Source organism: Macaca nemestrina, chromosome 16 (genome assembly GCF_043159975.1).
Source record: "Macaca nemestrina isolate mMacNem1 chromosome 16, mMacNem.hap1, whole genome shotgun sequence".
NCBI lineage: Eukaryota > Metazoa > Chordata > Mammalia > Primates > Cercopithecidae > Macaca > Macaca nemestrina.
In genome coordinates this window covers 14,040,078-14,059,218 of record NC_092140.1, presented here as the reverse complement: position 1 = coordinate 14,059,218, position 19,141 = coordinate 14,040,078, and the positions used below count along the sequence as shown (strand labels likewise).

General features: G+C 41.5%; 1 protein-coding gene and 1 long non-coding RNA gene across 12 annotated transcripts in view; one reads left to right on the top strand and one right to left on the bottom strand.

The window, feature by feature from the left end:
- The window catches only part of LOC105477862 (citramalyl-CoA lyase), a 313,469-nt gene that overhangs the window by 67,162 nt on the left and 227,166 nt on the right, over positions 1–19,141 (top strand). The gene's annotated exons all lie outside the window — the stretch shown is intronic.
- Positions 16,137–19,141, bottom strand: part of LOC105477882 (uncharacterized) — a 35,290-nt gene continuing 32,285 nt past the window's right edge. For all 7 annotated transcript variants that reach the window (XR_011614625.1, XR_011614623.1, XR_011614629.1 and 4 more), the window contains 2 exons: positions 17,541–17,663; positions 16,137–16,262 (listed from right to left, as the gene is read on the bottom strand). This is a non-coding gene — a long non-coding RNA (uncharacterized lncRNA). The remainder of the gene's footprint in view (positions 16,263–17,540; positions 17,664–19,141) is intronic.

The window sequence follows — 19,141 nt, the reverse complement described above, 5'->3', positions numbered from 1 at the left end:
GCCCTGCATTGCTGGCTCCTGCTGACCTCTCCAGCAACATCTTGTGCCACTCTCCCCCTTGTCCTCTGCCCTTGTGACACACTGGTCTCCTTTCAGTGCCTGTGGTATGCAGCGAGCTAGTTCCTGCCCCAGGATTGTTGCACTAGCTGGTTCTGCTGCTGGATTCTTTCTGTAGCTGGCTCCTTCTCCTCTTGAGGCCCTAAAGCCTTCCCTACCATCCTATTAGAGGACTCTTATCCTCAGCCCCCTGCCATGATTCTCTCTCACAGCATCCTATTTCTTTCCTTAATGGCATTTATCACAGTCTGTCCATTTTTGTTTTTTGTTTTCTCGTATAATGTTTGTCTTCCCTACTGCAGGCCAAAGAGTTTGAACTGAGCAGGGAGTTGCTACTGAAAGTGTTTGATCAGGGGAGGGTATGATTGCACTTTAAGGAGATTGCTCTGTAGCCGTGGACAAAATATATTTAAGGGCTTGGTGAAGGCAAGGGAGAGACTGAAACAGAAGAGCTAAGAATAGAAAACTACTGTAGGCTGGGCACGGTGGCTCACACCTGTAACCCCAGCACTTTGGAGGCCGAGGTAGGCAGATCACTTGAGGTCAGGAGTTCAAGACCAGCCTGGCCAAAATGGTGAAACCCCATCTCTACTAAAAATATAAAAATTAGCCAGGTGTGATGGTGCATGCCTGTAATCGCAGCTACTTGGGAGACTGAGGCAGGAGAATCGCTTGAACCTAAGAGACAGAGATTGCAGTGAGCCGAGATGATGCCATTGCACTCCAGCCTGGGTGACAGAGCAAGACTCTTTCTCAAAAAAAAAAAAAAAAAAAAAAAAAGGAAGGAAACAAAAAAAAAAATGGTACTGTAAAAGTCCTCCTAGTAGGTAACAGGGACTCAAACTGGTAGGTTAGAAGGGATGTGTGAGAGACTGCCCTTGTGCCTGGACTCACGTCCCCGACTTGCGCACCTCCCTCCCAAGCACACAGTCCCCTTCTCACGTCCTCACACTCACTCCACCCTTCACCATCTCCTTTAGGGTGTCACCTCTGAGGCAGGCACTACAGGCCTCCTGGGTGATTCTTGAGTGATGGGTATGTCTCACGTCTTTTTGATGATGATACAGTTCCTTTATACAGAGCCGTATTGTTATTAGCTGTCATCCCTCTTGTTAGAACCCTTCTCAAGGAAGAATAGATACACTGTAGGTGACTCCTGGAATCTTTTTCTTTGGGAATTTCTTTTTCTTTCTTTCTTTTTTTTTTTTTTTTTTTTGAGACAGGGTCCCACTCTGTTACCCAGGCTGGAGTGCCAGAGTGCAATGTTGCAGTCATAGCTCACTGCAACCGCAAACTCCTGGGCTCAAGTGATCCTCCCACCTCAGCCGCCAGAGTAGCTGAGACAACAGGCATGCACCACTGTGCCTAGCTGCCTGTCAGTTTTTCTTTACTGGGTGAGTATAAGTATCTAAACATCCACTAGACATAGAATTGAGAGTCTCTCTTCTCTGTCACCTAGCGTATTTCAGGGCTATAATAAATATTATACAGGGCTGGGCATGGTGGCTCACACCGATAATTCCAGCACTTTGGGAGGCTTCGGCAAGTGGATCGCTTGAGCCTAAGAGTTCGAGACCAGCCTGGGCAATATGGTGAAATCCCATCTCTACAAGAAAACAAAAAACAAAAAAAATTAGCCAGGCGTGGTGGTGTGTGCCTATAGTCCCAGCTTCTCGGGAGGTGTGAAGATCACTTGAGCCCAGGAGGTTGAGGCTGCAGTGAGCTGTGATCATGCTACCACACTCCAGCCTGGGGAACAGAGCAAGACCCTATCTCAAAAAATATATATTAAGCAGCAACAATAACATTTTACCTCATTTTTCTCCACTGTTCATTTTGTCTGGAAATCTGTGTGGCAAAAATTTATGCCCTTAACCCTTAAAGTTATTGTCAGGGAAAGGGCGCATGGGATCTTTAGCGGTCCTTCATCCATGTGCCCATGTTCAGGGCACTTACTGCAACCTCCACCTCCCGGGTTCAAGCGATTCTCCTGCCTCAGCCTCCCGAGTGGCTGGGATTACAGGCATGCCCCACCACGCCCAGCTAATTTTGTATTTTTAGTAGAGACGGGGTTTTTCCATGTTGGTCAGGCTGGTCTCGAACTTCTGACCTCGGGTTATCCACCTGCCTTAGCCTCCCAGAGTGCTGGGATTACAGGCATGAGCCACCGCGCCCAGCCCTTCATTCTTAATAATATTCCCAAATGTTGTATAGATAAATACTGCCACAATTTTAGGACTAGAGGTTAAAAAACAAAACAAAACAACAACAACAAAAAAAAATGGACAAAAGTTGAAAAGTAGAGTTGAGAGCACAAATTGTCCGCTTTTCTTTCCTAGGTCCTTAGGTTCTTAGACCTGTGTCAGCCATAATTACTGTTGAATGTGACTCCTGTGTATATGGTCATTTTTATTTTTTCTGTTCCTGGAGGTAATGCAATAAGTCACCTCAAAAAGGGCAGAGAATGAGAGAGAGCATCTACCTGCATTGGCTTATTGAAAAGATTGGATTATTTCAGAATCCAGATCATTGTTTACTTTTAGCTGCATAAAAACATCCAAGTAGATTTTCTTGTAGCCTCTCCAAGATAAAGATGCCAGAAACGGCAGCCAAATACATTGACTTTGAGATTTAAAAAAAAAAAAAAAAAAAAAAAAAAGCTTGTAATTGCCTGTCACTCCTTGGATTTACTTCTGGGGAGCACCAATTAAAAATCTTAAAACACGTGGCTTTTTCAGTAAAATTATATTAATATAGAGGAAGAGTTTTTATTAAATATGAGTGCACGTGTGTCTGTGTCTGTGTGTGTTTTAAACGTTTCCATAATGAGTTCCCAAGTGCTTTTTTGGCAGTGGTTATTAAAGCTTGTGTGTTTGCGATTTATTTGGCAAAATGCCTTTAGTGAAGAAAGGATATAGTGTTCTCTTGGTTCTTTGCCCAAAGTAATTTTGGAGAAGTCTGTGACTGTATTTAGTTCATGTCATTCATTGGAGACAAGTCATTGTAATTACATTTGATCACAATCAGTTTACAGTTGTTTTATCATGTTTTCATGCTGAATATCTACTCAGACATCATAGCAAAATTTAATGGCTACTGTTTTATTTGTACATAAAAAGATTTATAGCCCTTTTTTGCAGTACACATCGGGTTTCAATCATCACTGCTACAGAGTGAGAGGAAAGCTATGGATAAAGAACTATCAGAAATCCTTGACTACATAAAATTTTATTTCGGGTCACCTTGCCATAAAAGATATTGAATGTATTTTGTGGCTTTTCCTCCTGACATGCTAACCGTTGTAGAAGAGTTGCAATATTTGGAGGAAACCATATGAACTGTGGAACTTAATTCACTTAAGATGGTTTACATTGCACGTGTTTTCCACTGGAAATAGCCATGCCAGCATTATGAATGGCCCCTGGGTGATGTAGAGTAAAAGGCAACGGCGTTATCAATATTGTTGAGATTTAAAAGCAAGTTGTCTTCTTAACCATACGGCTGAACATTTTGTCATTGTTGTTTCAGAAGGTCTGCTCTAACATCTGCACTGTGGCAGAGTTGTGTTACAGGGTGTTATTTACAGCTACCAAATGCTGGAGGCTCTCATGTATCAGACAGTCCCTGATTTGCTAATTGTGGAAGCCTTGATTCACCAGTGAATTTGGGTAAATTCACTAGTTATCTCCTAAGTGTCACTTCTCACCATGCCTTATTTTTCCCAAAAGGTTGATTCCAAGCTCTGCTGAAATCTGCTCTTGGTCTATATGTTTGAGTCTACATTGTTGAAGAAGCTCCCTTTAGAAAAGTGTAATTAATGGGAAACTTTGACATCCAGCTGAGAAAATTAGTTTGCATCAAAAAAGGCAAGATAGAGGATTAAAGAAATTTTAGTCCTAATCTAATTAACACCAATTAAAAGATGCAGATGAATTTACACCAACAAATTGTTAATTATGCACCAATTTGCCTTTTTTTCTGCAACCAAACTGAAATCAGGAAAGTATTATTATCTTTTTTGTTTGAGGAGACTTACATTGTGGGTTTGTTACAATCATCTTTTATATAATTAAAGAAAAGGCAGGCAGAAAGAGCGTGAAATATTTCAGTCTCCTAATATTTTAATTTAGGTTAACTCTTTAAAAATGGAAAATACAGAAAAAAAAAAGCAAAAAAATTCCAGAAAGTACAGGATAATTCTGTTAGCATTTATTCACTGACTAGATATTTATTGAGGACCTAGTATGTGCTGGACACTTATGCAACCATTGTTTTTCTCACTCAAAATATTTTAACTTGTTTGTATTTCTAATATATTGCTCATTAGAAAAATTGTATAGGCTGGGCGCGGTGGCTCACACCTGTAATCCCAGCACTTTGGGAGGCCAAGGTGGGTGGATCACGTCAGGAGATGAGACCATCCTGGCTAACACGGTGAAACCCCGTCTCTACTAAAAATACAAAAAATTAGCTGGGCGTGGTGGTGGGCGCCTGTGGTCCCAGCTACTCGGGAGGCTGAGGCAGGAGAATGGTGTGAACCCGGGAGGCGGAGCTTGCAGTGAGCCGAGATAGCGCCACTGCACTCCAGCCTGGGCGACAGAGCGAGACTCTGTCCAAAAAAAAAAAAAAAAAGAAAAAAATTGTATAAGCTAATTGTACCAAAATTGTATAAGGTAATTAAATTCTGCCCTAGATACATGTTTAAAAAGGAGAATCGAACTTTTGGGCCTCAAGAAATGCTCCTAATGTCCCAGAACTCCTCTTTAACGTGACCTTTTAGGGTATTCAGCATCCATGTTCCTTACTTGGGGAATCTGTGTTTCTGTTTCCCACTGTAACTCAGATCTCCACTGTGCTGGGACTTTCTTTTTCCTTGTGAATCACCCTTACAGCTCCTCAGATGGTGATCTGAGTAATTATGTAGGGGGTGGTGAAGCACAGACCTGTTATATCTGCAAATGACACATGTGTCCAAATGTCATGTAATGAGTAACCACAATCCACTTTATATAAGCCATATTTCTTCCCTTTCCAAAATGGGAAGGAGAGGGTGGGAGGGAAATGTCTGGTAGAAATGGGAAGAAAAGCATTTCTATGGATTCCTCTAGCCATTAATTACATAGAAAATACCACAGCTGCCCTCAGATTTCCAGGTGCACGTTATTAAACATCATTCAAAGAAAACGTTTGGCCAACTAGGTCCTGATGTGAGAAACAGCATCCTAAAGAGCCATGTATGTTACTGTCTAATGCCTGTGCTTAGGCATTAAATAATATTAAATGACCATGTTATCTTCTTGGGGCAATAGTTAATATAAACATTTAGGATGCTCAGTTTGTACTTTTCAGTATTTGTGCTGGAAGCTTTTGCATTCACAACTTTGAAAACTGGCTAGTGTTTTCATGGGAAGTGTCGGTTTAAAGTTGGCCTACTAATTAATGGGGGAATTTCAATATGGCAGTGCCTGTGACAGCAAATGAAAAGCATTCTTTATAAACATCGTCTTCCTTCACACATTCACAGGATAATATCTGACACCTATTTTTAATTTCTAGAGTACCATTTGTACTTCTCTGTGGTCCTGCCTGCAGGTCTTCGATGATACAGTCCACCCTTCCATAAAAACTTACTCCAATTTTCCTAGATTCTACTTTCATTGTTTTGTGAATCAAGTTAGAAGGTGCACAACTTAGCCTGACAAAGTGACATTCATAAGGTTAGGATAGCAGAGTTGCCTAACTAATCTTCCTGTTGCAATGAAATAAAAGAATGATATCTAAGTTGACCAACCTTATAAAAGGTAATTTTACATGAGGCCTCCAAAAATAATGGACTAGGACTGGTCAGAGAAGAAAACAAACCTCTCATCCTCAATCCAAAACCCAGAGTTTGTCATCACCAGTCGAAAAGCTTGTTTGTTTTATACCTAAGTGAGACCTTGAGTTATCCAGTGTGCTTCCATCACAGAATGGCCCACCAGGGTACAAGGATTCTGAGTGTGTTCCCTGGTGCTGTTGCCTAATGTGCCTATGGAATACCTGTGCTCCATATTTAGCCCTCTGTCTGTGCGGTAGCAAAGACGTGGATGGCGGCTGAAACTAAGAGCCCAGTCTTTGGCCTTAGGACAGACCACTGGGTTTCTCCCACTGCCTGAAACCTTAGTAGCATTAGCATCAGACATGGACCCAATAAACAAACTGCCTAGTTGATAAGCACCACATTTTTCATGATGTTTTACTGTGGCCTATCCATACACTCTTTCCTATCCCATGAAAGGAAGAAAAACATAATTTGAGTTGTCCTATAAATTGAAATTTTTCCTTTGTGATTATTTTGGACCAGCACCATAATGTCAGATGATTATGGGTGGAGTCTTTAGTCTATGAACAAGTCCTTAAAGGGAGGTAGTGCTGTAACTTACTGCATCTAAAGAAGCATCATCACTGACTGTAATAAGTGATTCTGGATTGGATCTTGAGCCAGAAAAAAAAAAAAATGGAGATAAAGCACATTATTGGAATAATTTGTGATATTTAAACAAGGCCTGTAGAATAGATACTAGTATCATACCCATGTTACATTTTCTGATTTGGATAATTGCAATACAGTTGTGTAGGAGAGTGTCCTTGGTTTGGGGAACCATTTAAGAGTATAGGGGCACAATGAATATAACTTACAGATGGTTCAAGGAAAAAAATACAGGTGCATAATATATAAAAATAAATATATATCTGTATATATTATGCATATCTACCTATCTATATCTGTATCTATGCATATGGAGAGAGAGAGACCAAGATAGAGCAGTAATGATAAAGAAATGTGGCAGAACGTTAACAGTGCTAACAGTTGGTGAGACTGGGTAAGGGGAATTCAGGAATTAGTTATTAGCTATCCTTGCTTTTGTTTTTTTTGTTTTTTTTTTTTTTTTGTGATGGAGTCTCCCACTGTCGCCCAGGCTGGAGTTCAGTGGCACAATCTCGGCTCATTGCAATCTCCGCCTTCTGGGTTCAAGCGATTCTCCTGCCTCAGCCTCTCAAGTAGCTGGGATTACAGGGCTGTGCCACAACGCCTGGCTACTTTTTGTATTTTTAGTAGAGACGGGGTTTCACCAGTTGGCCAGGCTGGTCTTAAATTCCTGACCTCAAGTGATCCACCTGTCTTGGCCCCACAAAGTGCCAGGATTACAGGCGTGAGCCCCTACTCCCTGCCTCCTTGCATCTTTTCTGTCAGTTTCAGATTACAGTCATTCGTCACTTAACAATGAGAATACATCTTGAGAAATGTATTCTTAGGCAATTTTATCATTGTGCTACCATCACAGAATGTATTTCCACAAACCTAGATGTTACAACCTACTGCACACCTAGGCTGTGTGGTATGGCTTATTGCCCCTTGGACATAAACCTGCACACCATGTAGCTACTGAATACTGTAGGCAATTGTAACACAGTGGTAAGAATTTCTTTCTTTTTTCTTTTTTTTGAGACAGAGTCTTGCTCTGTCGCCCAGGCTGGAGTGCTGTGGTGCAATCTTGGCTCACTGCATCCTCCACCTCCTGGGTTCAAGTGATTCTCCTGCCTCAGCCTCCTGAGTAGCTGGGACTACAGGAACCTGCCACCACGCCTGGCTAATGTTTGTACTTTTAGTAGAGATAGGGTTTCACCACATTGGCCAGGCTGGTCTCGAACTCCTGACCTTGTGATCTGCCCGCCTTGGCCTCCCAAAGTGCTGGGATAACAGCCAATGGTAAGGATTTCCATATCTAAACATATATAAACAGGAAAAGGGTACAGTAAAAATACTGCATAAAAGATTTAAAATGGAACACCTGCAGAAGGCTCTTACCATGAATGGAGCTTGCAGGACCTCAAGTTGTTCTGGGTGAGTCAGTGAGTGAGTGGTGAGAGAATGTGAAGGCCTAGGACATTACTGTCACTACTGTAGACTTTGTAAACACTATATACTTAGGCTATACTACGTTTATTTAAAAAAAAAAAAAAAAGATTTCTTTCTTCAGTAGTAAATTAACCTTAACTTACTCTAACTTTTTTTTTTTCTTTTGAGGCGGAGTCTCACTCTGTCACCCAGGCTGGAGTACAGTGGTGTGATCTCGGCTCACTGCAATCTCAGCCTCCCGAGTTCAAGCGATTCTCCTGCCTCAGCCTCCTGAGTAGCCAGGACTACAGACACCTGCTACCACACCTGGCTAATTTTTTATTTTTAGTAGAGACGGGGTTTCGCCATGTTGGCCTGGCTGGTCTCAAACTCCTGACCTCAGGTGATTCACCCACCTCACCCTCCCAAAGTGCAGGGATTATAGGTGTGAGCCACCACACCTTGCCCAACTTTTTGCTTTATAATATAGAGTTTCACCATGTTGGCCAGGCTGGTCTTGAACTCCTGACCTCATGATCTGCCCATCTCAGCCTCCCAAAGTGCTAGGATTACAGGCTTGAGCCATCGCGTCTGGCCTATACATTTTATATATATTTTTAACTATGACTGTTTTGTAATAGCAGTAAGCTTAAAACACAAACACATTGTACAAAAATATTTCCTTTGTCTCTTATTCTATACGCATTTTTATATTTTTAATTTTATTTTTTATACTTTTTGAACTTTTTGTTTTTTTTTGTTTTTGTTTTTGTTTTTGTTTTTGTTTTGAGACGGAGTCTCGCTCTGTCGCCCAGGCTGGAGTGCAGTGGCGCGATCTCGGCTCACTGCAAGCTCCGCCTCCCGGGTTCCCGCCATTCTCCTGCCTCAGCCTCCCGAGTAGCTGGGACCACAGGCGCCCACAACCGCGCCCGGCTAATTTTTTGTATTTTTAGTAGAGACGGGGTTTCACCGTGGTCTCGATCTCCTGACCTTGTGATCCGCCCGCCTCGGCCTCCCAAAGTGCTGGGATTACAGGCGTGAGCCACCGCGCCCGGCCGAACTTTTTGTTAAAAACAAAAACACAAACACATATTCGCCTAGGCCTACACAGGATCAGGACCATCAATATTACTGTCTTCCACCTCTGCAGCTTGTCCCAGTGCAAGGTCTTTAGGGGCAGTAACACGCGCAGAGCTGTCATCTCCTATGATAACATTGCCTTCTTCTGGAATGCCTCCCCAAGGACTCACCTGAGGCTATTTTACAGTTAACTTTTTTTTAATAAGGAGGCATATAGTCAAAATAAAATGTAAAGCGTAATATATGTATATAAACCAGTAACATTTATTATTATCAACTATTATGTACTGTATGTGATTGTATGTGCTATATACATATTTAAATATTATATATACACATATATTTGTATGTAAGTGTGTGTGTGTGTGTGTATATATATATATATATATATATTTTTTTTTTTTAGATGGAGTCTTGCTGTGTCGCCCAGGCTGGAGTGCAGTGGCGTGATCTTGGCTCACAGCAAGCTCCACCTCCCAGGTTCACGCCATTCTCCCGCCTCAGCCTCCCGAGTAGCTGGGACTACAGGCGCAGGCCACCGTGCCCAGCTAATTTTTTTTTTTTTTTTTTTTTGTATTTTTAGTAGAGACGAGGTTTCACTGTGTTGACCAGGCTGGTCTTGAACTCCTGACCTTATGCTCTGCCCGCCTCAGCCTCCCAAAGTGTTGGGATTACAGACGCGGGCCACCGGTCCCAGCATGATTTTGTTTTGTTTTGTTTTGTTTTGTGACAGAGTCTCTTTCCGTTGCCTAGGCTGGAGGGCAGTGGTGCGATCTGCAACCACTCTCTCCCAGGTTTGAGCAATTCTCGTGCCTCAGCCTCCCAAATAGCTCGGATTACAGGTGCATGCCACCACACCCAGCTTATTTTTGTATTTTTAGCTACCGTGCCCGGCCCAGTATAATCTTATGGGAGCACTGTGGTATATTTGGTCTGTTGTTGACCTCAAAGTTATGTAGCACATGACTGTATCTAAAAACAAAACAAAACAAAAATTAAAATAGAAAAGCTGGATTCCCACCAAATGAATGAACCTTCTTACTCATGATTCTGGAAGGAAGGCAGGTTCTACTAAGGCAAGGTTCTTAGGCTACTACCACTTCCTCACCCCTAGAGGATCAGCCTTCTTAACCCAGCCAGTCACAAGGGATTCTGAGGATGAATGTTCACCAGGGCAGGTTGGTTATGTTCAACAGCTTCATGTATTTCTGCAAAATCTACCAGTCTGATGATGCAGTGAACGTAATGATTCCCCTGTGAAATAATAAATAACAAGATAAAATGTCCCAGGCCCATTTATTTCCCACTCCTACTACCCCCTAAGACTGAACTATAGGTTGAAGTGAACACTTGAACCGAAGGTCACTGTATTGTATGTTCCTGTTCAGACAGGACTTCACAAAGACTTTCTTTTATAAAGAAAACAACCAAGGCCGGGCGCGGTGGCTCAAGCCTGTAATCCCAGCACTTTGGGAGGCCGAGACGGGTGGATCACGACGTCAGGAGATCGAGACCATCCTGGCTAACACGGTGAAACCCCGTCTCTACTAAAAAATACAAAAAACTAGCCAGGCGAGGTGGTGGGCGCCTGTAGTCCCAGCTACTCGGGAGGCTGAGGCAGGAGAATGGCGTGAACCCGGGAGGCGGAGCTTGCAGTGAGCTGAGATCCGGCCACTGCACTGCAGCCTGGGTGACAGAGCGAGACTCCGTCTCAAAAAAAAAAAAAAAAAAAGAAAACAACCAGCCAATAAAACAGCATTAGAGTACATTATATATGTGACCAATCATTTTATAAAATCTGATGTAAGCCTTCAGGCGTAATTGGAGTTCTTAGCAAAATACTTTGGTTTTTAGTATTTCTATGACCCTCTAAGGGGGGCTTAGCAATTACTCTTAAATTTTCAAAGTGGTGCATGGAGTTTTAGCTGTGTGACTTCCATTAAAGTCCATAGGAGTCTTGTTGCTAAAACATCACACAACTCACGAAAATGTGGTCCTTCTTGTGAAATTGTTAGAAGTAATGGGTATGGAAGTATAGCGCAGCATTTCTGGTACATTTACAAGCTTTCCATACTTGTTTCAAACTTTACACTTTTATGAAAACTCAACAGTTCTACAAAAATTGAAGGAGGGGAAAAGCCTATTATGTGTATTCCAAAAGTGAAGGGTGGAAAAAAATATAGTAGAACTAATAAAAAATTAAAATAATTTTTCAAGAAAAGACAATGTTTAAACATATTTATAATCTTTATTTCAGAAGTAATATATCCGCTCCCGGATTTTTAAAGTAAGCTTAAAATCTAACTTAAAAAAAGCAAACTTGAATGACAAAGTTTCACTATAATTACATACAATGATTTTGGGTTTCAGCAACCTCCTCTACTGAAACCGATATAATTTAAGCATCATCTGAGCAAAACTTCACTCCTTTAGATGGTGGTGGTGTGAGGGGTTTATTCCCAGTGGATAAGAGGATGGCCTTAAGGTTTGCTGACTCCTTCTCTGTCAAGAACCTCTTAGAGGTCAGGCATGGTGGCTCACGCCTGTAATCCTAGCACTTTGGGAGGCCGAGGTGGGCGGATCACTTGAAGTCAGGAGTTCGAGACCAGCCTGGCCAACAGGGTGAAACCCCACTTCTACTAAAAATACAAAAATTAGCTGGGTTTGGTAGTGTGTGCCTGTAATCCCTGTTACTTGGGTGGCTGAGGAACGAGAATCGCTTGAACCCGGGAGGCGGAGATTGCAGTGAGCGGAGATAGAGCCATTGCACTCCAGCCTGGGTGACAGAACAAGACCCTGTTTCAAAAAAAGATAAAGAATCTTGTAGACATTTTTCTCCTGCATCCCTGTGATAAGAATGCTGTGATTCCTGCTATACAGTCAAACAGATTCAGAGCCCACCTTTGACTCCAGGACCAAATTTCCCCCTTTATTCTCTTTTGTGCTATGCTGGAGAAGACAGTGTGGCAGTTCTCAGGAATTTGTGTGGAGCTGTTTCAGGGACACTCTGAGCTAAGAAAAGGGTGAGAGCCCTGGGAGGAGACCTTCTTTCAATCCAGGCTACATGCTCTGAGTTCTTCCAGAGCATATATAGCTGCTCCATTCCAAACTGTGCTCCCAGATTACATAGGCCTGACTCGCAGGAGCCGGCAGCTCCTAGTGCTCAGCTCACGGGCTCAGCCCAGCATCAGCACCACCTCCCCTCTGAGCATCTGGTGGCCTTGCTGGTAACACAGTGACGCAGCCATTTCCTCCTAGAGGAGAAACATCTTTGGAGTTCTGTTTCCACAGTCCTTTTGGGGGACACTCTAGGCCAGGAGCTGGCCTCAGACATAAAAGTATTTGTTTCGAGAGAGAGAGAGAGAGAGAGAGAGAGAGAGAGAGAGAGAGAGAGACTGACTCTGTGACTGCTTTTTGAGTTAATTGTTGTTGGCTCAGTTTCAGTGGTGCAATGTTTTGCTGTGGATTCATTTACTAAGCAGTACTAAAGTGTCATTTATATGCATTATTGAATCTTGGGATGATTCTGTAAGCATTACTTTCTCCTGAAATCTCCACTTCTGTCTGGATAGTAGATTTTGGGATAGGTTTTTAAAATGGAAAACTTGACGACAATCAAATTTTCAACATAGCATTGAACGAATAGCATCAGTTGGGGACGAGCTATGCCACCAATTTAAAGTGTCCCAGCTGGGGTCAGAATTAGGAACTGTCTAAATAGGGAATTTCAGAAGGTCAGGGGAGGATATCAAGGCAAATGGGAGGAAATAAGCCATTGTTCCTTTAGAAAGCTTAGTAACCTCCATAATGAGAGGCTATGAAATAGTTCTTTTTATAACTGTAACTTCTTAACTTCCCAGCCCTAATAGCTCCAAGGGTCACTTGCAGAGAGCCCTGGGGCTACACCTGCCTTGCATAGATTAGGGCCCGCTGCAGCTGTCTTCATTTGCAAGACTAAGGTGTAGCTCCAAGAGGCTGTGGGTCTCAGCATGGAGCACTCCTTCCTCCTCAATCTCAATAGGCTGGTGTTGCGGATTAAGATGGCCTTTGCAAGCCAGGCTCAGAAATTGCAAGATGAGGCAGGTAACAATTTCCTGGGTTTTATGTATCAGACCTTATGAGGTATGAAGCGGGAAACCTTTTATATGCCTGCCTTGAATTAGCCATACCTTTTACAGTCAACTCTGCTGAAGAGCAGCTGCCTGAACTATCTAGCGTACCCATGGGCCAGGCATGCCTTTGGCACACACATAGGTTTGTAAAGAGCTTGTGAATCTATAGGATGATCTCTTGGTGAGGACAGAAGGGACCCATAGCTAGTCAGCATCGGACCGAGGGCTGGATCCGCTTTTTCCTGTAATGTGCGTTTGTTTCACAGAAAATACAATTAGGATAATTCTTGTGTGTTCTCTACAGGAAGGAAGTAGTATACTGCTTGTGAATGGTAGGCTAAATGAGGGAACCATTAAAGGGTTTTTAATAGACTTTTGAACCAAAAGACATAAGGGACTATACTTACGTTGCCTTAATTGAGAAATGTTTTGCAGTGTGAGGAGACTTAATCAAATCTTCATTACATACCTGGTCAGGGACCAGGCTGAATGTTTCTTTAAGCAATTGGATAAAATGCACATTGAAGACTTGTTAGTTATGTGAGAATATGTCTGACATGCTTATCATCTCTCCTACGGGTGCCTGAGTATCAGATACTTGGTTTACTGTGTTGGGTTGAATGCTTCTGTTCTAATTTCTAATGAACTTTACCACCAGACTACTTGATCATGACTAAGCCCAGGAACAATGCAAATGGAATTGCCCCCTGATGGGGAGGAATGGGCCCAGATGGCCCTTAAAAGGTGATAATTAGGAAATATAGCATATCTGAGTAGCTAGAAAGAGAGAAACTTGTTAAAGACAGTCAATCTGTTTGAAGCAATGGTCTTTCCCTTAATTATATGCATTTTCATTTAGAGTTGCTTTAAAGTAAAATTTTCCCAGGAAAAATTTTTATTAGTAGTGAAAACCTAGAAACCACACACATTTTTTTGCTACTCTGTTTCAGATTATTGAAAATTCCTTCCTTCATACATTTTTTTGGTTTCCAGATCTGTGTAACAGACTTGCTGTGTGTGTTTTAGGGGGCCGTTTTAGGTTATTTTAGCTCTTATGCTAAAACAGTGGGGGAGTGATTAAATGTGAGAAAAATATTAGTATATATTTGTAAACTGAGCTTTTAAAATTAAAATAGTTGCAGGATATTACAGTCTGTGATTTCATATACTTTGTAAGATTGCCTTAAATGTATTGCCTTCTTGGCCAGCGTAATGCCAGATTTTTCTCCAATATGTCATTAAAATAATTTTACATATAACAAGTTGAACTTTTTAAAGATTTATATTTTAATCTGAATTAGCATATTTACTAATTATATTACTTATTTGGCTTTTCTTTAGTCCAATTCTTTTTTTTTTTTAGTGTACAAACTTGGCATTACTCTTTAAGAATAGCAAGTGAACTGGAAATGAGAAGGTGGTGACATGAAGAAAGAGAGAAGAAATACGTTCCTTCCATCTCCTCCAGCTCCTGCATGGAACGGAGGATCTGACAGTGGCCTTTCCTGGGAATTAAAGCCAGTGCAAAAGCTAAAGTGGCCAAAAGACAACTTCTTCCTTATTTGTGAAGTCAGAAAGTAAAATTACATTGAAGGAAGTGCTAGGCTACATTATTCTGAATATTTTGGCAGTCATATCATATTTGGGCAGATGAGTTGCTTTCCTGAAATTACTCAGCACCATCATTCATCCTGACAAAAGTCAGTGGTACAGATGCACCTTTGGGACTGAGGCCAAGGTGAAACCTGCATTTTCCAGGTCTGCCCCCTCAGGTTTGGAAGGACTTTCCATAAAATTGCCCTCACACCCCAAGCATCACCCCTCCCGTCCTTAGTAAGTACACTCTGACTGGAATCTGGGGGTCCTTAGGAAGTACACTCTGACTGGAATCTGGGGTCCCAGCACCTTCATATAAATTCATCAGGTATCTTATCCACTCAAAAATCTCTTATAGAATCTTTGACATTTTAAGCCTCATTACTGCAAAGCGGATATAGTTCATTCTCAGCTTCAGGATTCCAGAAGCATACATACCAGGTCAGAATGGAGAGGCGTCACACTTTCCTTCAGCAAGCTTCAGGGGAGACAGGATTTAGGGTGGGCTGCATATATATCAGTTACAGCATGTTTTGAACTATATTCTTGCAATCACTGACAGGTCGTCCCAAAGAAAATAATCTGGCTTTAACTTCTCGTTATCGGTGAAAAGCAAAAATTACTTAGTGCAGGCATGCTTAAAGGAAGAAAAAGGCAAGAGAAAAGTGAGAGGTAAAAATTACTGCCATTTTAATTTCATGATTCTCAGCAATGAAGGAGCATGATTGAAATCCCATGTGCCCAATCATATCTGTAAATGAGAGTATGGTTTTTGAAGACTGTATTCAATTGTTTCAACTTGAGCAATTGCAAGTAAGACCTAGGACTGTGTTTTGCCAGTTACTGTTATTTACTATTACTTTCTAAATGTGACCTGGCTTGAAACCTTTATAGATGCAATTTTTATCCATCACAGAACATGCTGTAAAGAGAAGAGCAGCTTCAACTTTTTCAAGTATTTTTTTTTAAAAAAAGGATTTAACTTTGACCAACACCAACTTGCACCTTGTTAAGGTAACTAATAACTGATTGCTATGACAGTATTTAGAATTTTGTTTAACAGCAACTGTAAAAAACCAAGTTGAAATAGCCCAGGAGATAGATGGCGATTAACTCTGCATTCTTTTTAGACTTTTATTAATTAGCTCTCTAGACTCAAATAGGTTACATCCTCTGAGCAGTAAATTGCATGCCATTTGCAAGCTCTGTGGATGAAATTTGCATGTGGCCTAAATGCTATCCACATTGTTGTGTTAAGTAGCATTTTATCTCTCTGGACTGGTCCCCTGCCTCCTCCCCCAGCCCCAGTGGAAAGTTTTATCCACTCTTCTTGTGGGAAGGGAAGGTTGCGTGTAGTTTGGTCATTTGGCGCCATCTTCTTTTTTATTGTTAAATCCACTAAAGCCAGTCATGCCTGGTAGTACCAGGCCGGCTCCTTCCGGGGTTCTGGTCGGCGAAGCTTTCAGAGTTCTTTGCTGATTATTTACTATAAATGTTTTCAGCTTCTGTCTTTGCTTTAAGATCTGATTAAAAGAAACCTTAAAAAAAGAAGGTAGATTTTGGTTATGTTTTTCTCTCTTCCCTGTGTCCCCCCAACCCCAATCACCAACTTCCCCCATCCCCAGCAACATGGGCATTTTGTGTATTTGTTTAAAAGTATTTTAGGAAGCACCGTAATACTGCACAGCTTGGAGGTTAAGATAGAATTGGATGCTTCCCTCACCATCAGTTGATGGAATCATCAGTGTTCCGGTTCTATTTATCTTCACGATTTGAGAATGTTTCTGAACAGCTGCCCTTCCGAGGATGCTGGTATTTAGACAGACCTTCCTGTCATTTATCTGTCTCACAGGCACAACTCTTTTGAAAGAATTAATATCAAACTTACATATGAAAATCCACCATGTAGAAATGGATTCTTTTCAATACCTACTTTTCAATTCAACCAGGAGATCCCATCTATTTTTAAAAATCATTAATCACATACTTCTGACATTTTCCCTTTCAGTTTCCTCAGGGGGAAAGAGTTATTTGAATAACAAACAAACAAACAAAAACCCCTCATCGCAAATAGCTGTCAGCCTCCTATGTGAACAAAAGCGCTCTCTCACAAGGAGACCTACCGTGTTTTGTTTAGTTAGAGGCAGCAGGGTGGTAGGGACACTATGCAGAAAGGCTTGGGTTAATGAGCACTTTCTGGATTGAGTGTCTCTCCTGATTAACTCTTGGATTACTTGCTTTGAGTTGCTAACCCTCTCTCACTGCCCACTCAAGAATTTCCCACATGGTAGCCTCCTCCATAGATGCCCCTCCCTAGATGCACTGATGGTAGACAGCATAAAAATGTGTAAGCACTGTGGCTTTCCAATGAACTGAAAGCAAAAAGCTTAAGCATTACTTTTTATTTCCTTGATCTAAAGAACATGTTTTGGGGATATTTTCTTAATGAAGATCTAAGTTGATCTAGAGTTATAAATAAATTCTATAAATAAATTAGTTACGAACTAATTTTTAGATCCAAGTCTTTTGTTCAAACTGACTCTTACATAGAAACTCTAAAACTTTAGGGGGGAAAGGGACAGTTGGGGATCAAATTCACTCCCCCTCACCTCTCTCTTGGTGCTCCCCAAAGGATCTTCAGGGACCGAAGTTTAAAAACCATTTTGTATAACGAAATGGGACCCGAAAGACATTCTTTCTAGTGACTTTGTGTTAGATTGAGCCATATGAAATGCCACTATATGACCCATTTTGACCTAAAAAACAAAAAAAACCAGCACTAGAATACCAGAATATTTTTAGTGTAATCACTGTACCTGATAAGAAAATGGAGAAATGAGAAAGCTTGAAATTTAGACTATATGCTCCTCATAAGCAAATAGTGACTTCCTCCTTTCTTCCACAGTCACCTGGCAAGTCCCTTCTATGTGCTGCTGGTTCTAGAGATACAGAGAAAAAAGGCGTAGTCACTGCCTCCAAATCATTCACAGTGCAAAGGACAAATAAATACAGAGGGACCCATGGTATGATGAAACAGTCCAGGGTGGTAGGAACACAGAGCGAGGGTTTCTAGGATCCTGAAAGCCATGTTGCATGGAGCTCCGAGTCCCTGAGTTTTCAGACTGCTCTTTCTGTGGATTGTGCCTAAGTAATAACAGTTTCAGAACATAGAAACTCAGTGTCCATCCTTCATAGCCAGGATGGATATGATAGTCTGGAAGTCAACAGTAAACCCAGTGACTTGTTTTCTTCGCTTATTCTTTCATTTTAAGAAAGTGCTTAGAATCCACAAGTTGTGCTTAATGCCAGCAGAGGCATTACGTGTGCCAGCCCTGCCCTTAGGCACAGTTACTCCCCACACTAACCTCCCGTTGCATTTAAAAATCATCACTTTATTGAGACATAATCCAACTCTCATGAAGTTCACATTTTTAAAGGACACACCTCAGTGGTTTTCAGTCTGTTCACAAAGTTGTACAATGATCATCACTATCTAATTCCAGAACATTTTCCTTACCCTAAAAGCAACCCCATACCCATTGGGGTTCACTCCCTATGCACCCCTCTTCCTTTCTCCTGACAACCACTAATCTACTTTTTGAATCTATAGATTTGTCTGTTTGGGACATTTCCTATAAATGGTACTACATAAATATGCCCTTTTATCTCTGGCTTCCTTCACTCTGCATAATGTTTTCAAGGTTTGTCCATTTTGTACCATGTATTAGTACTTCATTTTTCTGGCCCAGTAGTGTTCAATTGTAGGAATATACCCCATTATCCATTCCAATGATGGATATTTTTGGGGGGATATCCACTTTTTGGCCATTATAATTCCACTATGAACATTTGTGTACAAGTTTTTGGTTGGACACACATTTTCATTTTTGTTGGGTATATATCTAGGAGTGGAATTGCTGGGTCTTATGGCAACTCTATGTTTAACATTTTGAGGAACTGGGATGTATAGGGTTTTGTGCCTATGTTATGAAACTAATTATGAAGCATCTTATATTCATTATCGTTAGATCTGTCTCCTCTATTAGGTTTTAAGTTTCTTGAGACAGGGATTATCCTTCTTCATCTTTGTATCCACCACAGTCCAGCACTCACCAAAGCACGAAGTAGGTTCTTAGGAAACTGTTGAGAATAAAACTGACCAGTGCAGCATCCTCCTGCCCTTAAAGTCACCAGCACACCTGGGAACACAGGCTTTCTCTTTCTCTCTTCCCTATAGCAAGTGACAGCTTATCAGGAATGGAGGCAGCTCGGTATTATCCATCAAGCCTTCCAACTGGGTGCACACCCTCCTTATCTGCTGTGGGGCCTTCACCAGCATCCTGGGATTTCCTCAGGCTGCCTCATCCCCACAGCAGCAGTGATGTGACCCACTCTGGTTTATGCAGACACATTGAGA